Below are 21,391 nucleotides of genomic sequence, written 5' to 3'. Positions count from 1 at the left end.
TGATAATGATGAAGTGTGCTGGCAAAGCGCAGAAAAAGAGAAGTTTTGGAACTGGAAAACGGATTGAGCAAAGTAGGAAGGAGGCTGTGGCAAATTACAAAGACTGAACCTGACTTCAAAGGATCCAAATGATTCAGTACCTGCTGAAGTCATTAACGAATACCTTGCTTCTGACTCTAAACCTATGCGGACAATATTCTTCATCATACTCTGATATTAGAAATTCTAAAATATTATCATATCTTTTATTATAAATATCCTCCATATTTCTGAAGATATTTTCTTAATTTTTCTTATTTGAAATCATTTACCTCTTCGCGCTATCTGTATTACATCATAAAAGAAACTATTTTAGTTTCTAAATTCTGAAACATTCAAGTTTAAAATAGGAATATTTTGAAGTAATGTTGGGAACTGAAGCATGAATTAGTATAATATAATGATACTTGATCAATGTGATTATATTACAGTAAGTCATGCTGAGTTTCTAAATGGAACGTGATGATTCACAGATCATAACATCATCATGTGCCATGTTATACGACTCTTATATTCTATTTAACCTCTAAAATATCAAGAAAATATTTCTTGATGATTCGGCATTTTCCAAGGTATTCTAGTAATTTGACAAGTTAAGATCGTGCCATCACAATTTCCTTCCTAGAACATTAACAATGTTCATTCCGAAATTCATATCTGTGAATTCTGGACCATTACAAGCGGTGCTTAATCGCAAGAAGAAGAAACGAAAGGACAAAACTCCGAAATAGAAATTGGGGTATAAATTGCAGCAAATAAAAGAGAGCGTTAACTGTGAATGATAATGATTATAGAAGACAGAAGCAGAGACTTTGAAATATAAGGGAACATATAAATCCCAACGACAAACCAGAAATTATAAACCATATATATCGATGCATATAGCAATATAAAGACACGGGAGAACTAGAAACACTATAAACCCAAGAGTATAGTAGAAGTAAATAGATTCTTCCGGCGGTAGATGAAAAAGAAGAATGACAGATATGAAAGTTAGAAGTATATTGAGAATCAGAACTGGATGGAGCATATTGATGAATACTTTAAAATATGAGTTGAGGGGGAAAGAATAGAAGGTGATGAAACATGACTAGGAACTTAGAAATCAACAGATTTAACTCACACAATGGCGGAATAAGTGAATCAAACCCTCTAGTGAATAGGTTAAGTTTTTTTTTTTGATTAATTTAGTCAAACCACAACTAAATCAAGTGTGATTAGATCCACACCTAGAGTTATTATTCACCACCTGGGTGATTTGGACTGAGAGAGAATCGGAGGAGCTCACTAGATTTGAGTGTGTGTAACAAATGAGAGGCTTAACCTAAAATGAAGAACATAAGACTTTATATACCCCTGCTGTTGACTCACCCATACGATTCATTCATCACACGTACGAGTTGGCTTCATCAGCCGTACGGGTGATCACTCACTCGTGTCTTCTCATTTAGGTTGTAATTGTGACTTAGCTCAGCATCAACCGTGCGTATGAGCCTGTCAGCCATACTAGTGAGGCTTCACTCGTACGTCTGACTAAGTCTAACATAGTCAAACATCTAAATCTCGTTCCTGCAGTTCCTGTAACCACATACAAACACGGATAGGATAATAACGAGCAATCATGGTGGCCTGTAAACTGTTGTACCTGCAATGGACATGGGTAGATGTCTAGGGACTTGCATAAAATGCATCAACAGAAGGTGTGAGTTGTAAGGAAACGAAGGAGGTGAATTTATAAGAAAATCTCTGACAGAACAATTAAAATGGACGATCGCATTTAAAGCGGATCCTAATTCCCTTGATTACCGGAGAGTCAAATCTTATTAAGAAGATTTTCTTCAAATCCCTTGAAATCTGGGAATCAATCATATCTACGTCAAATGATAAGATGAATCTACACTTACTCATTTCACTCTTCTATGTTAGCTTCATTCGTACTCTTCATATAAATGGATTGTTTATCCAAATTATTCGCTGATGATAAAACTCTAATTTTCAGCCCGTATGCATCATGAAAACATACTTATTATCATTCACGACCTTTCCACTCAAATTTCGGAACGAAATTTCTTTAACGGGTAGGTACTGTGACAACCCGGAAATTTCCAACCAAATTTAAACTTTAATCTTTATATGTTTCCGACACGATAAGCAATATTTGTTAAGTTAAATTGCAAGAATTTTAAACTATGTTCATACATTCATTCAACCTCGACCAAGTTCTAACGATTCACGAACCATTAAACGAATATGATTATATATGTATATGTGTATATATATTATAACTTGAAACGTAAACAAAATATTAGATTAAATACTTTATATGATTGTATCTGTTTCAAAATGTTTATCAATGGAATTAGAGGATAAGATCAAATGATTGAATTATCAGATATATTGAATTATGATTACAAGTCTCTGTTGAAAGGCCCACGTTGATTTGAGAAATCTTTCCATTTTAACAATATTCAAAAAATAGTAAAGTGATTTATAAATGAGAACATATTGTCAATCATTGAGAACTAGACAAAGGATAGTGGAAGATTGAATCTCATAAAGACTCGATTGATCTATTTAGTTTCAAACGTACAAAAACATTTTGAGTTTAAAAAGAACTTTATTATTAAAACGTATATAACTTTTATAAATATCTAGAACCACTTTTGACAACTCATTACTTAACTAGTATGATAAAGATAACGATATTTATATTTTATTTTATTAAATATGTATAACGATTTAAATTAATATTATATATATTTATACGCGTATTATACGTACATAGTTTTATACTTTTACTATACTTAAACTTTACCTTTACTTTATTTTTACTTTACTTAAACTTTAATAATTCATACTTTAATAATTCATTTTAATAATTCATACTTTAATAATTCACTTTAATAATTCATACTTTAATAATTCACTTTCATAATTCATACTTTAATAATTTACTTTAATAATTCATACTTTAATAATTCACTTTAATAATTCAAAAATCTATTATAAATAGAATTCAATAGGTTTCATTATTTCATAGAAACTTGAAAATATTTTTCTCTAAACTCTCTCAATCGATTTACATATATATATATATATTTACTCCGTATTATTTCAAGATATTATTAGTATACATAAAATATTACGACGGAGTGCTGTCCGAGTGATTTCGAAATTGTTTTTCGAGTAGGATAGGATTTAGGAAATTATGGGTTATAGCTATGGAGGTGATTGAGTATGGTTCATGGGTATGCTCGTGAGGTCAATATAGTGTTTATCATTTCCGTTGCGTCTAATTGAATCTCAATATTGATACGTGAGTACTCATAATTTAACTTTTACATACTAATAGTGTATCCCTGACTAGTGCTCGAGTATTTAGGATTATGCATGCCTGTACTTTTGATATTGCCCTTAGACAGGTTAGGTTGAATATTGAATTAGTTACACTTGCGGTTGAGATAAGGTATAAGATATGCATGTCCTTGGAAAGCTAGCGAAAAATTAAGAACTTTTCCTTTAGATATCGAATGGTTTCGATGAATGGTTTCGATGAACGGATTAGAAGTTATAATCAATTGAATTTTCGATATTTTTATTAAAAATGATTATTATTATCGTCGTTTTTATCGTTGTTCTAATTTTATCTTATTATTATCATTATTATTATCTTTATCAATAAAAGGGATTTATCATTAAAAATTGTTATTTTTTTTATTATTACTATCGTTATTATCGTTAAAGTTATAATTAGTATTATTATTATTATCCAATTATTATTATTATTATTATTGTTATTATTATTATTATTATTATTATTATTATTATTATTATTATTATTATTATTATTATCATTATTAATATATATATCATTATTTAAAAATGGTTATTGTTATTGTTATTATTATTATTACTATTACTATATTATCATTAAGATAATTATTAGTATTATCGTTAATAATATTATTGTAACTATCATTATTAATATTAGTGTAATTAAAACAAATATTTGTAACACCTAATTATTTTGATTACTATTATTATCATTATTATGAACACGATATAAAACACGATTAAAAGCTATTAAATGAAACGATTAGGAAATAATGAGTAAGAGTATCATGATGAAATTAAAATATTATAAGATATTGATTTAGATAAAATTATCGTTCTTATTATTTTTATCATTATTATTATTATTAATAGTATCGTTAGTATTAAAACTGTCATTTTAACAAAAATTATCATTTTAATAGAAATGTCATTGTTACTATAAAATATCATTATTATTATTATTTTAAATAGAATTATTATTTTAAAGATAATATTAAAAATTATCGTAAATATTAAAGTTATCATAATTAGAATTATCGTTTTATTATAATGTCATCTTAGTAATTATAAATATTGATATTTTTATAATAATAATTATTATTATAAAATAATACAACTTTTACTTACTATCATTATAGATATTATTTTATCAAATAAATATGTGATACAAACATATTTTACTACGTGTAATAACTTACTTTAATAATACCTATCATATTATCTTTATGATATTAAATGAACCCTATAAATTTTATTACTTAATATATATAAAAGTATATTTTATTATATAAATTTAATATAAAATTTTATTTATTAATAAATAAATTATATTATTTACTTTAATAAATCTTTTAAAAATATTTAAAAATATAAAACGACGATATTTAAACTATATATTAATCATGTATAGATTTTTGGAAATTATTTTGAGTCAAATTTACTTTTGTTGACTTTTGCATATTAGTCTCGAGCATTAGGATTGTGGTACACTATGACTTGACCTAATTTGTTAGACAAATATTGACCAACACATAATTATATATAATTAATTTAGGTTCATGAATCCGAGGCCAACCTTGCACTTATTCAATGACGTTATATGTATTTTTACTACGAAATACAGTATGGTGAGTTTCATTTGCCTTTTTACCCTTTATATTTTTGGGACTGAGAATATATGCGCTTTTATAAATGTTTGACGAAATAGACACAAGTAATTGAAACTACATTCTATGGTTGAATTATCGAAATCGAATATGCCCCTTTTTATTAAAGTCTGGTAATCTAAGAATTAGGGAACATACACCTTAATTGACGTGAATCCTAAAGATAGATCTATTGGGTCTAACAAACCCCATCCAAAGTACCGGATGCTTTAGTACTTCGAAATTTATATCATGTCCGAAGGAGGATCCCGGAATGATAGGGGATATTCTTATATGTATCTAGTTAATGTCGGTTACCAGGTGTTCACCATATGAATGATTATTTTTGTCTCTATGCATGGGACGTATATTTATGAGAACTGGAAATGAAATTCTTGTGGTCTATTAAAATGATGGAAATAAATGATTATGATAAACTAATGAACTCACCAACCTTTTGGTTGACACTTTAAAGCATGTTTATTCTCAGGTGTTAAAGAAATCTTCCGCTGTGCATTTGCTCATTTTAAAGATATTACTTGGAGTCTTTCATAGCATATTTCGAAGAACGTTGCATTCGAGTCATTGAGTTCATCAAAGATTATTATTAAATCAATTTATAGTTGGATAGTGGATATTATGAAATGGTATGCATGCCTGTCAATTTTCGATGTAAAGAAAGTTTGTCTTTTAAAAACGAATGCAATGTTTCTAAAATGTATCATATAGAGGTCAAATACCTCGCAATGTAATCAACTATTGTGAATCGTTTATAATGTATATGAACGGGTCCTTTCACTCGTGATACAAACAATAAATGTTAGAATGCAAACGATTTAGATAATCAACTTTATACTTGCTTGTGGTTCAAAAACAACGTTTACAAATACACCTATGATTTCACCAACGTTTTTCGTTAACAGTTTTCTATGTGTTTCTCAGGTTCATACTTGGCTACCTGATACATGCTTCCGCACACTTTGATTACTTGATTGGGGTCAAGCATACATGCATACGCTAGTGATAGCACCTTTGGATTCAAACTTAAAGGATACATACTTACGCTATTTATAGCAACCATGATTTTAAACTAATTATGTCGCAAGTTATTTCATTTATACTTTATAACTTTTGTAAACTTAAACTTGTTGTCGAACCGTTGGGTAAACTAAACTTTATAAGTCATGCACGTTTCAAATGAATGCGACATAATTTTGGTCAAACACGTCTCATTTAGGGACTATGACCACGTAACGGGACCTAAGTTAACGGCGTCATCAATGACGATTTTGTCGGGTCGTTACATATTTCTATCAAACCTAAAATCTTCGTAATCAATTTACGATTCAACTTTCATTTTAAATCTTCATAATTTCATATTAGATCTACATGAACACTAATGATACGTCAACTGAGTCTCACAATTGATTAATAAATGTATTCAATAAACTTTTATATCTATACATAGATTCATTTTAATAATAAATTTTATTATATCTTATATTATTTTATTTTACAAAATTAATTATAATAACTAAATAATATAATATTTCAAATTATATTTCGAATATATATATATATATATATATATATATATATATATATATATATATATATATATATTTTTAAATATATATGTATCTATTTACAAATAGTTGTTCGTGAATCGTCTAGATCAGTCGAAGGGTAATTGCATAAATGAAAATAGTTCAAAATTTTTAAGACTTAACCTTACAGACTTTGTTTATCGTGTCAGAAATATTAAATCGTATCGAGAGTTTGGTTTTAAATTAGTCAAAAATTTTCGGGTCGTGACACAACAGCTGGCCCGTCAGATCATTTGGACGGCGTCCAAGAAATCTGGACGGCATCCAGTCCTTCTTTAGTGAACGGTGTCCAAGCAATTTGGAAGGCGTCCCACATAACTGAAAACAAGGTCTTACAGATGATCTCAGAGAGGGTGGTTAAACATGGACCCACTGATGTTGTAAAACCACACCTAAAGTTATTGCACTAAACTAAATGGTTTTAACACACAAATCAGTCAACTAATCCTGATCAATGCAGTAAAGATTTAGCAAGTACATGTTTGTCCACAGAGAGCGGTTGATTAATGTAATACCCCATAAAATCTAACAACATAACTTTGATAATTTTTATAGCATATGTTTTGGATAGTATTCATTTATATGTAAAGAATATCATTTATTTCCTAAGTTTAATATAATTTATTTTATCCTAAGTTTGTTTACCAATAAAGTTAACATAAGTATAATATTAATTATGTTGTCACATGTTTAACTATGCTTAAGCCACTAAATTTATAAGTCTAAACATCTAGATACAATGTATGGTTTAACTTTGTATCTTTTACATGTCTAGATTCATTGAAAGACCTTTGGATTTCATATTCTTATAACTTACTAGTAACTAGTATTAATCACCATTTATCTTAATACTAATGATCTTTTTAATATGAGGCCTTCCACCATACTTTTGCAAATGAAATTCTCAAGTTTTCTCTCATTCTCCAATCATTTTCTAGCCTAAAAATTCTGCACACTTTTACTTTTCAATTTCTAAGTGTTTAATCCATTTTGGTGAGAATTCAAGCTTGTTTTAGTGTTCCATGTGTTAAGGTAATTAATCTATCTTTTGTTTTACATTATTAAGATTATATTATCATTATACTAGTTCTAAAATTCTGATTTATAACCACCTATAAATCATGTTAAAACTTTGTTAACAATCACACTTTTTGTGTGATTAAATATACAAGAAAATAGAGTTTTAATCAAACTAATAATTTTGTAATAATAAGAATAAATATATAAGAACCATATGATAATACTACAAAATAAAAGTTATTACACACTCCCTTCTTGAATGTGTTTTGTGATCATATTTTTGTATGTGTTAGATTCGTTTAGGTGATCGCGTTCTTTTGGTGGTGTCTTATTCATCTTTGCAACTTTCGTTATTCGAGATAAGGTACAGATATTCTAGGTGGTTCTAGGATCGTTTCGGTAAATTCTTTCCTCTCAAAACTTTGTTTGAATCGTGTATAAATCTTAATGGTATGACATGTTTATTTGAAAAATTATTTTGTTTAGTAGTCTTTGAAGTGTGTGTATTATATTTTCCTTATTTCAAAATTCGTTATAGTTGTTAGTCTATATATTGTCTTATGATTTTCCTCAATTTTGATGTCTAACGAGGTTGCTAATTATGTTTGTTAATTGAGGAATCATAATTCTTTGGTATTTGTAAATTGTGTCAAAATCGTGTCTCGAAAACCCATCGAATTTAGACCCGAAAACAGCCCGAAATCAACCCCTAAATAGTTGCGATTCAGTCCCGAAATCAGTCCGTAACAGCTGCAATTCAGCTCCAAAAACAGCCCAAAAAGGTCCCTAAAACAGCCCCGAAGATGTCCCGTAACAGCCCGGTAAAGAACGTGTGTGAGTGTGGCAAGTGGTACGGTGATTCGTATTGAGTGTCCCTCATTCTATGTGGCTTTACATGTCCCGTTAAGTTATGTATAAGTTGGGTTACTTAATAAGGGCTCTAAAAGTATGTAAATGACTATTAGCAAAAGTTAAACCGAACGCTTGGGTTGACACGAGATTTTAAAAGAAAACGACATATCATGTTATCAAACATTTTAAGTATTTCGTCAAACGTAAAATACTTTGGTTCACTAAATTAGTTCTTATTAGACATATTTTAGAGTTCATTATTTATATTTACTTTAAAAGTATTAAGTATTTTGTAAACATAAGTTAATTAAAACGGTTTCTTAAAATGTGCCTAAGAGTAACCTATTCATGGAGGTCCCATGAGCGCATTATTGTGACACCGATAATGTGGCATCGACCGTAGCGGTGTATTTGTTTATTTCTACGGCGTCTCCTTTTGATTGCCCGGTGGTGGTACGAGCTCTTTATTATTATATTTTGATAGGAGGCGTATGGATCGATCCTAGGATTTTGTTTTGACGGCGAACGTTTATCGTAGTGTCATACGAAACGTCACCGATATGAATGATTAGTGGAGTAATTACCCTATGATTTCATTTTGATACTTTGTAAGTTATTTGTTTTGACTCTTAGTGCATTATTTTATGAAATTTGTGTATTGGTACTATATTTTGATATATTGTCATCTTTGGTATTATAGAATTATACCTATTTGTACTTTGCTTAGAAAATGAGTTCGTTTTGAAAAGAAGGTGTGTTGAAATAAGTCTATTTTTAAAATAAGCTTGTGTTAATATAAGTTTGACAGATTTTGTATTGTAGAACTTTACTAATTCGAAATTTTCTTTCAAAATAAGTTTGCTTTGAAATACGTTTATTGAAAATAAGTTCTTTTTGTAAAACATCTTTGCATTTCATACTATACTCTGCGTTTGTTATATCCGTTCACTGGGCTTTGGCTCAGTCGTATTCCATTTTTTTTCTTTCTTATACGACAGGTGATCAGTGGCTTTGGGATCGAGGGAAGAGTGTAGAGTTGAAGTGGACTTAGCACCTTTGCCTTAGAAAATTTGTAAAGCTTCAGTATTTTTGGTTTATTGTCCGTTAGCTTTGACTTTGGTTTGACTTTGAATAAGATTAACGCCCTTTTGTCTTTTAAGTTATTTTTATACGATTTATTAAAGCTTTGTAAGTTAGGGGCGTTACAGAATGGTATCAGAGCTTTAGGTTCGAAACTGTAGTTTTTAAGGTAGGCCTGTGAGATTTGGGTAGACTTTGGGTTAGGATTTTCTTTCCGCGTTGATCTTCGATATCCGCTTTGGATATTCTCTTATTATTCCGCATACTAATCCTATCCGCTAAATCCTCATCTTTTATCCTCCATTTTATATGTTTCTAAATCGCACATACTTAACATTTTCGTTCTAGAATCTGTGATATGTGGTTCATTATGTGTCTAGTTAGTCTTCTAAGTATTTAACTATTTCACGAGCTCCCTTCATAAACATATATAAATATTGTAAGGATCATATTACTAAGTTAATGTATAAGTGCTATCTTTGTTAGATTTGTTACAAGAAAATATATGTTTGGACTCAATTAACACTTTATAGTTGAATTCACATACATAAAATTACCTCTAACAAATTACATGTACATATATATAAAGAAAATAATAACATGAAAATAATTATGTTTGTTTAGGAATTTTACATGAAACTAAGTTTGTCTATATGATCCGACTTTATACTTTTTGTATTGCTTTGAAAAATATAGATATTCAAAGGATATATGTGTAATAAAATTTTAAAAACTAATATCATTTTGATATAGAAAAGTATATATATATATATATATATATATATATATATATATATATTAGATAAGTGAATATCATATGTATTTGTGATTTTATAGAGCTAGTATCATGTCTCTTAACACAAACTTGTTAATAAATCTCATATTTATTATTATTGTAAGTATAAGAATGATCTTATAACAAACTAATAATATAGTCACATTTATTATTATATAAATGATAACATGCACACATATATTAGTCTATTTAAACGTATGCATTTATATGTTCACAACACATATCAATTAATATTTGTAAGAGGATACACATGAAAACGATAAGCATGCTATTAACTTTCTCATTATTGTTAATATTATATTATATGTGTAATATGTTAAAATGATTAGATATATATATATATATATATATATATATATATATATATTATGTTTTATCTTATTTATTTGGATAGTAAAAGTGTCACTGAAATAAAAAAAAAATAAGCACAAAAAAAATAATAATAACGATTAGCAAGTAGTTAATTTTAAAATTTAATATAGTTATGATTAATTTGATACTACATGCATATGTCTTGATCGTATGTTTTAGATTTATGAACTTAAATTTTTGTTGTCTTTACCTCGTAATAATATTATAGATGTTAATTTGTTTGGAGAATTTTTTTTTTTTATAAAAATGAAATTAATATATATAGTTTAAACTTGCCTCAGAATTAATTTAATAGTAATACTAACTTTGCTAGATGATAAAGCTAGCTACGTAAGTGAAAAAAAAAATTTGAATTGTTGTATGAAGTGATAACGATAAGAATATACGCGTACAAATTAATCATGATCATGTCTGCAACATGATGGTGATTAAGTTGTAATGTATGAACTTATCGAAACCAAGAAATACTAATAAGAAATATTATATGTTATGTTTACTCTACTTTGATTACTATTTAACACTTAAAAGCTTTTGATATTGTAATTTGTTTATTTACTTCAGAAGTATTAATAGAAAGAGTATTAAAAGTAATTATGAATATAAGTTACCTACGTTTGAAGAATGTGACATTTCATATAAACCTATGAATATTGGACCCTTAATAGTTAATGCCATGTAAGTTTTAAAAAAAAGAGAATAATAATATGTAAAATAATATAACTTACGTTAAGACCCTATATTATTATTCATTATAAACTATAACTATGCACAAACCCTCATTTGTTTGTTATTGAGTAGGTTTTGGTTGTGGAACTTCTTTCAATTTCGAGGACGAATTTTTTTTTTAAGTGGGTAGAGTTGTAATACCCCATAAAATTTAACAACATAACTTTGATAATTTTTATAACATATGTTTTGGATAGTATTCATTTATATGTAAAGAATATCATTTATTTCCTAAGTTTAATATAATTTATTTTATCCTAAGTTTGTTTACCAATAAAGTTAACATAAGTATAATATTAATTATGTTGTCACATGTTTAACTATGCTTAAGCCACTAAATTTATAAGTCTAAACATCTAGATACAATGTATGGTTTAACTTTGTATCTTTTACATGTCTAGATTCATTGAAAGACCTTTGGATTTCATATTCTTATAACTTACTAGTAACTAGTATTAATCACCATTTATCTTAATACTAATGATCTTTTTAATATGAGACCTTCCACCATACTTTTGCAAATGAAATTCTCAAGTTTTCTCTCATTCTCCAATCATTTTCTAGCCTAAAAATTCTGCACACTTTTACTTTTCAATTTCTAAGTGTTTAATCCATTTTGGTGAGAATTCAAGCTTGTTTTAGTGTTCCATGTGTTAAGGTAATTAATCTATCTTTTGTTTTACATTATTAAAATTATATTATCATTATACTAGTTCTAAAATTCTGATTTATAACCACCTATAAATCATGTTAAAACTTTGTTAACAATCACACTTTTTGTGTGGTTAAATATACAAGAAAATAGAGTTTTAATCAAACTAATAATTTTGTAATAATAAGAATAAATATATAAGAATCATATGATAATACTACAAAATAAAAGTTATTACACACTCCCTTCTTGAATGTGTTTTGTGATCATATTTTTGTATGTGTTAGATTCGTTTAGGTGATCGCGTTCTTTTGGTGGTGTCTTATTCATCTTTGCAACTTTCGTTATTCGAGATAAGGTACGGATATTCTAGGTGATTCTAGGATCGTTTCGGTAAATTCTTTCCTCTCAAAACTTTGTTTGAATCGTGTATAAATCTTAATGGTATGACATGTTTATTTGAAAATTATTTTGTTTAGTAGTCTTTGAAGTGTGTGTATTATATTTTCCTTATTTCAAAATTCGTTATAGTTGTTAGTCTATATATTGTCTTATGATTTTCCTCAATTTTGATGTACTAACGAGGTTGCTAATTATGTTTGTTAATTGAGGAATCATAATTCTTTGGTATTTGTAAATTGTGTCAAAACCGTGTCTCGAAAACCCATCGAATTTAGACCCGAAAACAGCCCGAAATCAACCCCTAAACAGTTACGATTCAGTCCCGAAATCAGTCCGTAACAGCTGCAATTCAGCTCCAAAAACAGCCCGAAAAGGTCCCTAAAAAAGCCCCGAAGATGTCCCGTAACAGCCCGGTAAAGAACGTGTGTGAGTGTGGTAAGTGGTACAGTGATTCCTATCGAGTGTCCCTCATTCTATGTGGCTTTACATGTCCCGTTAAGTTATGTATAAGTTGTGTTACTCAATAAGGGCTCTAAAAGCATGTAAATGACTATTAGCAAAAGTTAAACCGAACACTTGGGTTGACACGAGATTTTAAAAGAAAATGACATATCATGTTATTAAACATTTTAAGTATTTCGTCAAACGTAAAATACTTTGGTTCACTAAATTAGTTCTTATTAGACATATTTTAGAGTTCATTATTTATATTTACTTTAAAAGTATTAAGTATTTTGTAAACATAAGTTAATTAAAACGGTTTCTTAAAATGTGCCTAAGAGTAACCTATTCATGGAGGTCCCATGAGCGCATTATTGTGACACCGATAATGTGGCATCGACCGTAGCGGTGTATTTGTTTATTTCTACGGCGTCTCCTTTTGATTGCCCGGTGGTGGTACGGGCTCTTTATTATTATATTTTGATAGGAGGCGTATGGATCGATCCTAGGATTTTATTTTGACGGCGAACGTTTATCGTAGTGTCATACGAAACGTCACCGATATGAATGATTAGTGGAGTAATTACCCTATGATTTCATTTTGATACTTTGTAAGTTATTTGTTTTGACTCTTAGTGCATTATTTTATGAAATTTGTGTATTGGTACTATATTTTGATATATTGTCATCTTTGGTATTATAGAATTATACCTATTTGTACTTTGCTTAGAAAATGAGTTCGTTTTGAAAAGAAGGTGTGTTGAAATAAGTCTATTTTTAAAATAAGCTTGTGTTAATATAAGTTTGACAGATTTTGTATTGTAGAACTTTACTAATTCGAAATTTTCTTTCAAAATAAGTTTGCTTTGAAATACGTTTATTGAAAATAAGTTCTTTTTGTAAAACGTCTTTGCATGTCATACTATACTCTGCGTTTGTTATATCCGTTCACTGGGCTTTGGCTCAGTCGTATTCCATTTTTTTTCTTTCTTATACGACAGGTGATCAGTGGCTTTGGGATCGAGGGAAGAGTGTAGAGTTGAAGTGGACTTAGCACCTTTACCTTAGAAAATTTGTAAAGCTTCAGTATTTTTGGTTTATTGTCCGTTAGCTTTGACTTTGGTTTGACTTTGAATAAGATTAACGCCCTTTTGTCTTTTAAGTTATTTTTATACGATTTATTAAAGCTTTGTAAGTTAGGGGCGTTACAATTAAGATTTAAAAACTAATAATTATATTAAAAAGTTGTAAAGGGGGAATTTTGTAATTAAACTAATGATGAAAAATAAGTTAAACGAATAACTAGATGGACGAAGCAGTGTTCACTTCAATGCGTAACAATTAACTAGGATTGCTCTTTAACGATTAAACCAATTATTAAATAGTTATAAGTAAGTACTTCACTTCAATCTCACAACATCAATGAACTAAAACCTAATGAATTCAGTAAACTCATATAAATCTCATTCATGGATCAATTTACCCTATTTAATTATTGAGATTTCCTCTTAGTCGAACTCACGTAAAATCTAGTTTATTTTGATTACTCAAAATAAACTACACAATTATGTTATCACAATGCCATTTAATCACCAATTGTACTTACATACAATTGTTTAGATCACCTAAGTGTTGAAGTATAGATTGTTAATCACTAATCAACTCACATTAACTAGTAACAATCCATATGATAAAATTAAGACATATAAACAATCATAACAGTGGAACTGTGAAGAACTCATTCAATTAAACATAATAAAAATAATAATCATCAAAATATGAGCAATCCATCATCAAAAGTCTTACATTAAAGCAAACACTTGGGGGTTCAGCCTAGCATGTTCATGGAAACAATAAAAGAAACAAAGATAGCAAAAGTATTCATTATAATCTCACAAAAATAGATGAAAACTGAGTATCAATCTTGATCTTTGATCCAATCTTCAAGCTCTATAATTATCCCCTTTAGATTTGGGGAAGAATGGTGTTAAAACCACCAAAATCGGCCAAAAATCGCCCAAGAATGGAGTAAAAATGTAATACCCTAAAAATTGGTCGTCAATTTGATTATATTGCTGAACCTGACCGCCCCAAGCTCGCGATCGTGAGCCTTATATTCTTGTCAATATTGAATTCGCGAGGTGCCTAATCGGTGCTTCGCGGTCGATTTTCTCTTTCACGATTCGCGAACTTGTACTCGACTTCGTCCTCGCGACTAGTGACTCAAAACTCGCGATAGCGAGGCCTGTATACACATTTTCAACTTGAAAACTCACTTTAAAATTTGGCGTTAACTCGGGTTCGAACCTGGAACATTATACTCGATATTTTGAACCTGAAACACTCCAAAATCATAAAAAATCATCATCTAACACCATAATGCACATTGGCGTTAATCTTCAACTTAATCTTCATAAAATCTTCATCCTTTAATATAAAACCAATGAAATGGAACCCGATATTGCGAGATAAATATGTATATACTAAGAAATATCACCCACCATCATCGGGTTAGCTGGTAAATGATGGCACAATGAGGTCCTAGGATTTTTTGGTCAAGGAACATTATTTAAGATTGTGCTAAGCTTGTAAGATTTTTAGATTATTCCGGCAAGTTAGGTGATATGTTTTGTAATTCCATGCTATGTTGGAAATTTCACGAGTTCATAGATGGTCGAGGATATTGTGCTGTATGTTTGTAGGGACGACCTTCCTAGCAGTGCAGCATAAGCAGTCCCCATAGTCTTTGATGATTTTCCTGCAAATACCCATAGTGTCTCTGTAGATGTTCTCAATTGCGCTTTAATCTTGGCAGGGAGGGTGTTGTAATAGTGTCTGTACATGACGTCTATGCAACTTCCCGTGTCTATATGGATTCGCAATCTTTCCCACGTCTTTAATAATTCCAAACCATAATACGCAACGTTACATTCCCTCTCGATCATGTGAATCACCTTTTCTGAGGTCTTGAATTTGTCCTCTGTTTTGAAGATTTTAGGCACATAGTCTTTTTTCACCTTCAAGTGTTGCATTTATCCCCTTTTCAAACACGCTACTATGCTAACCAGAGCTTTTTGTCGGTTGGTTTCGTAACCGTAATCATCGTGGAACTTACAAAACTTCGATTTAACTCTTCGCACATACTCAGACATACGAGCTGACCGTCTGAACGTTTGTGAGATAGGTTCAGTCACGTAGATCTCCTTGAGACTTTTAGATAGGCTCTTTTATTACCGCTTGGTTTCCATCTTGGTCCCTGTTTCGGCGGTGATTGTTACTACGACGTTCCTAGAAAAACTTACGATTGTTGTTGTTGTTGTCGTCGTCGTTATGATGGCGATAGAGGCTTGAATCGCATTGCCTTCTTTGCGAATGGTTTGAATGAAGATTCCCCCCCCCCTCCCCTCCCACACTGATGTGATAAAACTTCACCTATTTTAAATAGGATAATACAATGGTTTATCTTCACACAAATGAGTAACTGATCTCAATCATATGTAGCTAGTCAAAGTAAGTCCGGATTATTTCACATGGGATGCGCCACATCTCGAGAGATGCACTGCATCCTCACCTGGAGAGTGCATTCTCGCATGTTTTAACACTTTAGAGCTGAAATTCTTGACAAAATCAACCACAATGCTTCATTTTAACACTCTAAAGACGAGATTAACAATTTAGCCAAATAAGAGCCAATAATTCTCCAAATCCACATAAAACCGTAATAATAAGAACATATATTGTGACTAATAATGTATGTAATCTGATCAACATCAACCACAAAGACTAAACTTGCACATTTACTCGTAACAAATAATTAAATGTGTAATTAAAGTTTTTTTATAATGAAAAGAGAGACATAAAATTTAAATTGAATAAACGTTTAAGTGAAAATAAATGGAGTACTTTGTACGAAATATAAATAGATTATATGTACCTTTGTTTTCGTAAAAAACTAACACCATATATACTTTATACTAGCGAAATGACCCGTAAAATTATGGGTTTATTTAAACAAAACAGTTTAATGATATATTTTAGGTATTAAGTGAATGTAAATGCTAAAGTCATTTGATTTAATGACCCGTGGGACCACAGATTTTGACTAACAAACTTATCGTTGTTAACTTGGTCAGAATAAATGAACTACATTCATTCTCCCACCACAATCTTCCAATTTTCATTACAATTACTATTTCTCTTGTCATAAATGATACTTATTTAACATTAAAAGAGTGACTGAAAATACCTAGTTCAATCTCGCGAAAATCATGATTATCTTTGAATTCTTCTATCATAATATATACTTTCATTTTAAATAATCGCAATATGATTTGACGTATGTTATCAGTTGAAGCGACCCGTCCTAATCCATCTGGACGAAGTCCACATCGATTATAAACGATTCACAACAGTTGATTACATCGCGAGGTACTTGACCTCTATATGATACATTTTACAAACATTGCATTCGTTTTTAAAAGACAAACTTTCATTTCATCAAAAATTGACGACATGCATACCATTTCATAACATATCCAACGATAATTGACTTAATAATAATCTTGATGAACTCGACGACTCGAATGCAACGTCTTTTGAAATATGTCATGAATGACTCCAAGTAATATCTCTAAAATGAGCAAATGCACAGCGGAAGATTTCTTTCATACCTGAGAATAAACATGCTTTAAAGTGTCAACCAAAAGGTTGGTGAGTTCATTAGTTTAACATAAATAATCATTTCCATCATTTTAATAGACCACAAGATTTTCATTTTCAGTTCTCATAAATATACGTCCCATGCATAGAGACAAAAATATCATTCATATGGATTGAACACCTGGTAACCGACATTAACAAGATGCATATAAGAATATCCCCTATCATTTCGAGAAATCCTTCGGACATGATATAAAACAACATCGAAGTACTAAAGCATCCGGTACTTTGGATGGGGTTCGTTAGGCCCAATAGATCTATCTTTAGGATTCGCGTCAATTAGTAGATCGTTTTACTAATTCTTAGGTTACCAAGCAAAAGGGGCATATTCGGCTTCGATCATTCAACCATATAATGTAGTTTCGATTACTTGTGTCTATTTCGTAAAACATTTATAAAAGCAGCGAATGTATTCTCAGTCCCAAAAATATATATTGCAAAAGTATTTAAAAAGGGAGCAAATGAAACTCACCATATTGTATTTTGTAGTAAAAATACATATAATGACATCAAACAATTGTAGGGTTGGCCTCGAATTCACGAACCTATATCATTTATATATATATTAACACATATAATCGTAATCGAATAAATATATAACTTATTAATGATATAATTATTTATATTAATAACTTATATTCAAAAATATTAGATCTTGTTATGTTATATATATATATATATATATATATATATATATATATATATATATATATATATATATATATAACTTTGTTTGTTAAAATTAGTAATTATAATAATACCAAAATATTATTTGAAATGGTAAATATGATAATAATGATAATACTTAATGTTATTAATGCTAATATTAATGATAATTATAATAGTTTGTATTATTTTCTTATTAAAAATATTAGTAATAATAATACTAATCATTATAATATTTGTAATAATAATAATAATGACAATGGTAATAATAATAAGTCAATTTATCATAAACTTAGTTTTTAATTTCTCAACTTATAACTATAGTTCTTATAACTTAATTTCTTAGTCAAATTCATAATTGTACATGTATTCATATAATTCATTTTTATTTTCCATACTTTTACCATATTAACTTTTATTATAATTTTTGTAATGTTAATGTCATTAACATACTCAAAAATCATAATAATGGCAATTTTATTATTAGTGATAATATCAATAATTATTCTACTTACTAATAATACTAGTAATAATAATAATAAAATAATAATACTTTTGATAATAATATTTGTAATGATCATACTACTAATTTTCTTTAAATGATAATACTAATAACCATAATAATGATATTGTCAATAATGATTCTATTACTAATACTTTTGTTGATAATAACAATAATAATACTAACAATTTATAAATTAATACTAATAATAATATTTATAAATGATAATTGTATTATGTTTATAATAATGATAATAATAATAATAATAATAACTATAGTACTTGTAATAATATCAATAATAATAATAACAACAATAATAATGATAATAATAATAATAATAATAATAATAATAATGAAAATGATATTATAAATAATAATAAAATCAAACTACCTTCATTAGGAGGAGGCTTTAAAAAGAATAATGCTCCAAGAGGGACTCGAACCCAAGACCTCTCGATAACCCATAACACTCTGAACCATTGAGCTGTTGCCCAGTTTCTGATTTAAAAGCATATCATTTATTTTTAAACCCGTTTTAATTATTCCCTTTTCTTCTTCAATAAATCGATCACTTCTCCAACCCAGGTTAGTCGACCAGCTTACCATATACAAATTTAGAGTTGTTTTTAAACTTGAAAATTAAATATAAAAGGCATATAATGAATCTCTGTTGTTTTTTAAAAAAAAATGAGAAGACCTGCTTGTATTCAGCGACGGCTTGAACAAAAGAAAAACAAAAATTGATTTTGATTTCAGGGTTGTTTTAGATAAAAGTTGTAAAACGAATTATGTTGCAAATCGATCCTAGGAACTGTTGAAATCTTCAATTGAACTTGAATTATCAAAACGTTTATGAATTTCTCGATGAACACTTCGATTGACTTTTTAATCTCAAAAGTTTGACTCTGAAATTCGTACTCAATAAGATGAATTAGGTTTTGAAACTTTGCAGAGAGTATTACGACATGAATTGTGTCACTCCTGCATTTTTAGTTTTTGAAAAATGATTCAATTTCAGTTTTTGGCTAAAAAGTTCAAGAACATGGGTACGGTTCAGTTTCTTTATATTTCTCTCTCTTTAATTTATGGAATTGCAGTAGTAGATAAGTAATGTGAAGTTGAATGACTACTACAGTAACATGATTCGATCTAATTTGTTTCATAGCTAAGATTTTGGCAATTAGGTCGACAGGTTTTTTAGTCCAGTACACCAAGAAAATATAAATAACTAAAAAGGAGAAAGTGATATTTAACAGACTTTGAAATCTTGTGTTTAATGGGAATCAAAGTGTACTGTGTTCAGACAGAATAATTTACCTAAAGTTTGAAAACAATTTGAGACTGCATACGTTCCATCTTGTATTTATAATGAGTTTATATATATATATATATATATATATATATATATATATATATATATATATATATATATATATATATATATATATATATATATATACGTAATCTGTATATATCATATATAGCTGTATTAGTTTTTATCCATATATGTATATTAAGTATATATAAGGAAAACATAGTAATATTAATTATACATACCTTAATTTTTAATATTAATAATAAAACTAATAATAATAATATATAATCTTAATACTAGTAATAATAATAATAATAATAATAATAATAATAATATAACAATTTATCAAATATCATCATTGTATATCTGTTTTATTTATATGTTTACATTTATAGATCATAATTAATCTTATTAATAAATATAATAAGGATACACTTATATTATAACTAATAGTAATTACAAATATATTAGTAATAATAATATTATTACTAATGACAATGATGATAATTACTATAAAATGTATAACACTAATATTATTAATAACAATAATACTATTTTTTATAATAAAATATCAATTTATATATATATATATATATATATATATATATATATATATATATATATATATATATATATATATATATATATATATGAATTCTTATATTTATATATCATCTATTGATAATAATAATTTATATAACACTAATTTTTAATAATGATAATAAAAATATTATTAACATTAATGATACGAATATTAATATTGATATTAGTAGTAATATTAATGATATTAATATTTATATAGCAATTAAAATTTTAACTTGTATTTACATATAATATATTATCATTTATTATACCATATTTATATACGCATCAATGTTCGTGAATCGTCGAGTATAGTCAAAAGGTTAAATGAATTCGTATAAATAGTTCAAGCATTTTAGGACTCAACATTAGAGACATTGCTTATCGTATCGAAATCAGATAAAGATTAAGTTTAAATTTGATCAGAAATTTCCGGATCGTCACATCAGTTTTCAAATTCTTGTTGTTTAACAAACATACAATAATAAAATATTCAAGGTGTGATAAATTTTATTATCAAACAACACATAAAAAGAATAATTATTTGAAATAACTATAAACAATGACATGAAGGTTTGTACCTGCTTTTTGAAATCAAAAGGTTATTGGATAATATGGTGGAGATTGTGAAATAGTTGTAA

The sequence above is a fragment of the Rutidosis leptorrhynchoides genome, chromosome 11, assembly GCF_046630445.1.
Source record: "Rutidosis leptorrhynchoides isolate AG116_Rl617_1_P2 chromosome 11, CSIRO_AGI_Rlap_v1, whole genome shotgun sequence".
Classification (NCBI taxonomy): Eukaryota; Viridiplantae; Streptophyta; class Magnoliopsida; order Asterales; family Asteraceae; genus Rutidosis; species Rutidosis leptorrhynchoides.
Note: the sequence above shows the minus strand (reverse complement) of the source record.